Consider the following 7015-nt stretch of genomic DNA (forward strand, 5'->3'; position numbering starts at 1 on the left):
CATGTGACGCTGTTTTGATTTGAACAGCCAAGTTGCCTTTCTGTGGATTTAGGTCATTCCCACCTAAAGCAGAACAAGGGAACAAGATAGACACAATGCGAGGACGCAGCATCATTTAGATACAGCCATGGGAGATAGGCCTGGAGATATCAGAGGCCAAGTGGACACAGTGAAAGCTTCTTGCGCCTCCTTCTTCAGGGACCAGTACAGGCCGCAGTCACTGAATAATTCAAAGTGCCATGCACACACAGCTCCCTGTCAGGGAGAGGATGAGGGCCTTGATCTAGCTGGTGCTTGGAGAGGAGGTCAAGTCGGGCCTGCAGCCCCAACAGAAGAGGACTGTTAAACCTTGTCATTCATTGGCAAGGTGAACTTCCTGATGGAGCTTAACAGTGTCCGAGATCTCAGTCGGATGCAGGATCTTAAAATAAAGAGCATCATCAAAACAGAGGTGATCAGATGGTGGGACCAGGAAAGGGAGTTTCAGAACCAGCCCACAGAGGTACCCTCCAAAGAGGGACACCGCAAAGGATGCCCCGAAACCTTCAGCCTGGTAGAGAACCTGCTCTGAGGTGCTCCGTCCCAGTCTCTTCCCCCTATGAGGATGCATCCAAGCTGACATTGCCACCTGGCCAGTCACACAGAGGGAAGATCTGGTAGAGGTGGGGGCCATAGATCTCCTCAGAAGCAATCCAGATGTCCACCATCGCGCCCATGGTGCCAATGACGCCACACAGGTCATGTGTTAATGTCACACTGGTTGCTGGAGATGGAGTTTCCCAGTCAAGAAGGGAGTCGCAGGATGCATGCCAAAGAGGAGATGATGTCCAGGGTGAAGGGTAGCAGCTGGTGTGATCATCATGTTGGCCAACGCCCCAATGGCCATGCCCCCAACGGAGGTAGCACCAGGCGGGTGGCACATACTCAGCTTGTCCTGCTTCTCCAGAAGGCGGGAAGCCGAGACTGTGATCAGAGCACCAGCGCTGAAGGTGATGAAGTTGTACAGCCCAGCCTGGTGCTAGGCATCCCCTGGCTGGGCAAGGGCTGCCACAAAGATCAGCCAGAAGATCCAGAGAAACATGGTTCCTACCAGGGACAAGAGATTGGACTGGTAAGAGGGGGTCTCTTGGGGGGTGCTCCTGCCACTTCCCCGGCAGGCACAGAGCAGCAGAGACAACAACTCCAAAATAGCAAGTAAAGACAGGGAAAGGTATGGTTTCTCCAACATAAGTGACCTTCAGATGGGCTTTGACCATCCATTTGCAGGCTACATAGAAGGGGATTTCACACAAAGCTAGGAGGAGGAGCTGGAAGGGGCTAGTTCTGCCAAGGCCGAGGTGAACCTAGCTATGGTGGTAGTCGTGCACAAACCCCTGCATGACTAAGGCCCACTGGGTGGAGAAGCTGGCCAGTAAGATTGGCATTGAGCCCATCCAGCTTTGTTAAAGCCAGAAGGAGGCCCTGTCCCTCCAGCTGCATCACCTGCATGTCCTGGAAGAGGGGAAAGAGACTGTAGAGCTGGTTACCACCCAGGGCTGGCATCTGCAGCCTGAGAGGCGGTGTCTATGTGGTCATCATAGGTCAAAGAGCACCAGTAGGGCTCACTGAAAGAGGCCAAGCGACACGCACAATCGGCAGCAGAGACTGGGGCAAAACACTTCGGACATTCTGCACTGGGCTGTGCCAAGCAGATTCTGTGCAGAGGAGATTAGGCAATAAACCAGCAGACGACACACAGCCTATGAGTTAGTTGCCATTCTGGGCAACGTCCGCCATCTGCCTCCACATTCACTCGGAATGGAAACCAGCCCAACCTGTGCCAGGCTCATGTGCTGGGCTGAGCACTGAGGCACTCTTACGTTTTAGGTTTTGTTGCTACAGTTAAAATTTAATCAGGGATACACTTTAATGCTCTAGGAGAGCAGACTTTTAAAAAAGTAATACTCATAAATTGTGGCTTGTCTCATTTTGCAATAATAAAAGCACACACAAGGGTTTTAAGATTTCCAAGAGATAATAAAGAAATAAATAAAAATTACAATGTGAGGGGACTGACCACTTGAAACATGTACAATTGGACCCAGGGTAATTGCATTATGTAACCCTTCTGCCAGGTGGAGCCAGCAGCAGCCAGGGCTGGGTTCAATATCTAGGGGTTCCTTTTCAACAATGCGACACAAAACCGACTTGAGCTCCCACCCAGTAACCTGGGAAAATTCCATACAACTCCTGGGCGCCTCTGAGAGGCAATATTCCTCACTCACAAGCACAGAGTCTGAGTGTAGAAAAGAAACTTTTAATGAAAGGAGAGAAGTCACCTGACATTAATTAGGGAAAATGCCACAAGTAGGATTCATAAACATAAAACTGTGAGCAGGACGCCCACCCCAGAGTGCGTGGGGCAGAGCCTTCTGCCTCATGTTCTTGAGTTCTGCAACCAACAGTTCCTTTCCTGCGCCCCCCTCTGCTCTCTGACCCCACCCCACTCACAGAGGTTGTCCTTGGTTAGTGAGGACTCAGGGTTCAGAGGTGCAGCTGTGTGAGTTCGCCCCCCAACCCGGGGAAGAAGGCACCTGGCTTGCTCCACCATCTGAGCACTTGCTCTGGCTGGCCGCTCCTTTAAGCCACCTGCTCGCTGATTTCACTGGCCACTTGCTCGTTGCTCTTGGCAGCCACTCTGGCCGCCTGCTTGCTTGCCACCCTCTCCTGCCGGCCTCCTGCTTGCCGGCCCCTCATCAGTCACCTTCTGTTGCTACCTGCCTCTCTACTGTGATTGCTCAGGTCAGTCTCCTAGTGACTTTTAGCTCTTAGCAGGCTGGGCAGAAACACAGACTCACTGCTAGTGATTTCAGCTCTGACTGCGCATTTAAAATAACAAAGAGGCTCCTATTGAAGCCTATTTAGCTCTTTCTTTGAACAGTGGGGAGGAACAGGTTAAACCAGACAGGCGACTTTTGGGGTGAGTCCCCACCTCCTGGCTGGGATATCTGGCCCCACCCTTCTTATTTTCACAGGGCACTGGCATTCGAGCCCCTGGCTTAACGAGGTCCTTTCAGCTAAGCGTGACCTCATAGAATATCAGAGTTGGAAGGGACCTCAGGAGATCATCTAGTCCAGCCCCCTGCTCAAAGCAGGACCAATCCCCAAATTTTTTTGCCCCAGATCCCTAAATGGCCCCCTCAAGGATTGAACTCACAACCCTGGGTTTAGCAGGCCAATGCTCAAACCGACCTCCTCATTTGGGACAGGTTAAGCACAGTTCTGCTCCCCTTTATTCATATAATGACAACAATATTGATAACAGCATTTCACTACCCCTGCATTCAGCACTAAAGTGATTTGTAACCCAACACCAGCCAAAGTTGTTCACTTTGAGCAACACTCTGCTCTAACTGCTGGATGTTTAAGCAGAGTAGGCATGTTCATGTAAATACAGTTTGCTCCTGAAGTCTCCTCCCTTCCCAGCTAGCTGTCAGGGGAGAATCCATTCAGACCCTGTTTACACCATAATGATTAGCATCCTGAGGTCCCAGCCATGACTAAGGCCTCATTACACCAGGTTCTGCACACTCACAATGAGAGACAGTCCTTGCTGAGAGTTTATTGTCTAAATGAAACAAGGTGCAGAAGAGGGGGTAACAACCAGTCAGAAGGAACAGAGGAGGAGGGATGGCGGTAAGACACAGGAAAACCAGGGTTAGCCAGGCTAGCCATGTACCGCACTTTAACCCTTTCACTGGTCTCTGGGCAGACCAAGCATAATCTAAGAATTGTTCTATTTGGTATGTGTGATTCTAGGCCAGGGGCAAATTCAAGGGGTCAAATATGAGTCAGCAATGTGAGGTGGTTGCAGAAAAGAGACTAATATCGTTCTGAGGTGTGGTAACAGGAGAGTCTAGATACATTTATGGAGGGTAGGTCCATCAATGGCTATTAGCCAGGAGGGGCAGGGATGGTGTCCCTAGCCTCTGTTTGCCAGAAGCTGGGATTGGGTGACAGGACATGGATCACTTGATGATAACCTGTCTGTTCATTCCCTTTGGGGCACCTGGCATTGGCCACTGTCAGAACACAGGATACTGCGCTAGATGGATCTTTGGTCTGACCCAGTATCGCTGTTCTTATGTAGAGTCATATGTAAAACAAAGGAGGTCATTGTCCTACTCTACTTTGCACTGGTGAGACCTCAGCTGGAGTCCTGTGTCCAGTTCTGGGTGCCATGCCTTAGGAAAGATGTGGACAAACTGGAGAGAGTCCAGAGGAGAGCAACAAAAATGACAGAAGGTTTAGAAAGCTGGACCTGTGAGGAAAGGCTAAAAACCTGGTCACGGTTAGTCCTGAGAAAAGATGACTGAGGCAGGGGAATGACCTGAAAACAGTCTTCAAATGTGGTAAGGGCTGTAATAAAGAGGATGGTGATCAGTTGTTCTCCCTGTCCACTGAAGGGAGGATAAGAAGTCCTGATCTTAATCTGCAGCAAGGCAGATTTAAGTTAGAAATAAGGAAAATTTTTCTAGCTATACGGGTAGTTAAGCGTGGGGACAAATTACCTAGGGAGGTTGTGGAATCTCCATCATTGGAGGTTTTTAAGAACAGGTTGGACAGACACCTGTCAGGCATGGTCCAGGCTTAGCTGGTCCTGCCTCAGTGCAAGGGATTGGAACTGATGACTTCTCGAGGTTTAGAAAACCTGACCTGACTCAGGACAGGTTTGCAAAACCTGGGATGTCCCCAGCCAGACGAGGACTGCTGGCAGCTACACCGGATTCTCCACGGCCTTGTGCAGTTCCTTAAGCTAGTACAAAGTAGGTGTCAAATGGTTCCAGCTCAGGACACGTCCACTTTTCCTAAGTGACTACCCAAGGCGCGAGGCAATGGTGAATCAGGCCCACTCATGGAAAACATTTGTGAGTCAGCTAGTGTGGTATGGAGAGGGGCCCTTTCAGCACCTGCAACACCCCCTGTAGCCACTGTAAACCCATCATAATATCTACCAATACAAAAGTGCCTCATGCCCTTGAACCCAAAGACTCCTTGACATGGAACTATTATTCAATCAGTACATGTTATTCTGATGTACTCAGTACAGTAGGAGCATAGGAACTGCCAGCCTGGAGCAGCCCCAAGGTCCTCCTAGCCCAGTATCCTGTTTGTGACAGCAGCAAGTACCAGATGTTCCAGAGGAAGGTGTAAGAACCCTGCAGCAGGCAGATATCTGCTCCCTAGTTAGGGTTCCTACTGAGGTCTAATAGTGATAATTAATAATAATAAATCAGCCTTATGAAGTGCTCCAAACAATTCACCTGGGAGGGAGGGAGGGTTTTTATTATCCCAGTTTTACCAGTGGGGAAATTGGGACACATAAAGGTGAACTGGTGGCTTGCCAATCATGTGAGGATGTGAGTTCAGGAGCTCCTGGTTCCTTGCCCTGTGGTCAGTCCAGTAGACACAATGTCTCGCCTGTGTCTCTCTCCATACCGAAATGTCAATGTGAATCAGTTCCAACACAGATGCCTAGAAATCAGAGCTGTACAGAACCTAGTGTGCCCTGCTGCGTGACAAGTGCAGCTTGACTGCAAAGGGTTAAAACTATCACCAGTAACACCAGGAAGGGATCAGTCTGCTGAGTTCAATCAGCATAGCCACCAGTTGCCCTCAACCAGTCTGCATAAAGCAGGTGTCAGACAAGAGGTGTGACCCAATCAGTAGGAGCCCCCTGCGTGAGCCATTCAAAAAAAAAATCCAAGTGATCCCTAGTCCTTGGGGCCAAGTCCCCACATGATGGTGGGAAGGGGATGGGGAGCCACTGATCAAACCCAAGACACCTGTTTTAAGAGTAAAAAAAAAAAAAAAAATCTTTATTGCATCTATAAAAGGGTTAAAGTCCCAAAAAAGTCTGAAGTTCCAGCACAAGCAGTCACCAGCAATGTTCCAGTCACACCATTCCAGTTCAAGGAGTGGGGGTCCCTCCCCTGCAGACCTGGGCTTGGAAAGGTGCAGTGTGTGTCCATTCCCTCCACCCCGTATTGTCGTGTGTGAAGGGGTGAGAGTGGTGGGGTGGCTTTGTCCCCTCTGTTGACTGTAGTATTGTTAGCAGCCGTGTTTCTTTGGCACCCAGGCCTCTGAGGCTGGGGGTGTCCCAGCCAGATGAAGGAGGCATCTAGCGAGAGCTGGGGCAAAAGGGACGTGAATTTTCCCCCATCTCCCTTTAACTGCGTGGGCAGTCACTTTATGATGGAAGGGCTGGGGAACCAACTCAACACCAGCCATGGTGGGAAGGCAAGAGGCATGCTAAGCAATTGCTTGGGCCCCCACAGCCCCATAGCACTGGCCCATCCATGCCCAGCGGCCGGCAGGCGTTTCCTACCCCACCCTGCAGCGGACGCAGCAACTGGGCTTGCTCCATCACTGCAGGACACTCAGAGGTAGGTGTCTGCCTGGTCTCTCTCCCCCCTACCCCCGAGTCACCCCTCCGCTCCCCTGGGCTGGGGAGCAAGTCTCCACGCTACCCCTGTGACCAATCAGATGTGAAAGGCACGGGGCTGCCACCCACCTGGCCGGTGCAACAGTGGGTCCACTAGAGAAAAGCCCTAAGAACTGGAACCTGGTGCTTGAAGCTCCAGCTAGGACAGTGGGTTCTGGGGGGGGGGGGGGGAAATCCAGGATCTGAGACAGTGAGGAGGGATATTAGTACTTTTATTAAGTACATTTTATTTCAAGTGCTTAAGCACAAGTATATAGAGACCCTCAAAATACCTGACTACATGAGAACACTGCCCTTGAGACACCCCCCCAGTATGCCCCCTTTGCGTGGGTGTACAAGGGTGTTCTGGGAAGGCAGCCTGGTAGCTTTCTCCCCCAATGCCTGCTCCCACCCGAGTCTTTAGGGTCTTTTATGCTGCTCCATCCCTTTTATGTGCTGTAAAGAGGCTGGCGTGGGAGTGAGGATCTCATCCCCAGTCTTGATTTGAAGACTTCAAGTGATGGAGAATCCACCATGTCTCTAGGTAAGTTG

The 7015-nt window shown here is 50.6% G+C and overlaps 1 pseudogene across 1 annotated transcript; it reads right to left on the bottom strand.

Annotated features, from left to right (window-relative positions):
- Nucleotides 1-352: 352 nt before the first annotated feature.
- On the bottom strand, nt 353-1667 carry LOC311529418 (ammonium transporter Rh type C-like; annotated as a pseudogene). Its single transcript has 2 exons — nt 800-1667; nt 353-596 (listed from the first exon to the last, which is right to left on the bottom strand). The product of its transcript is annotated as an ammonium transporter Rh type C-like (transcript).
- Nucleotides 1668-7015: the final 5348 nt, after the last annotated feature.

This window comes from Lepidochelys olivacea (assembly GCF_965140295.1).
Source record: "Lepidochelys olivacea isolate rLepOli2 genome assembly, chromosome: 13".
Lineage (NCBI taxonomy): Eukaryota > Metazoa > Chordata > Testudines > Cheloniidae > Lepidochelys > Lepidochelys olivacea.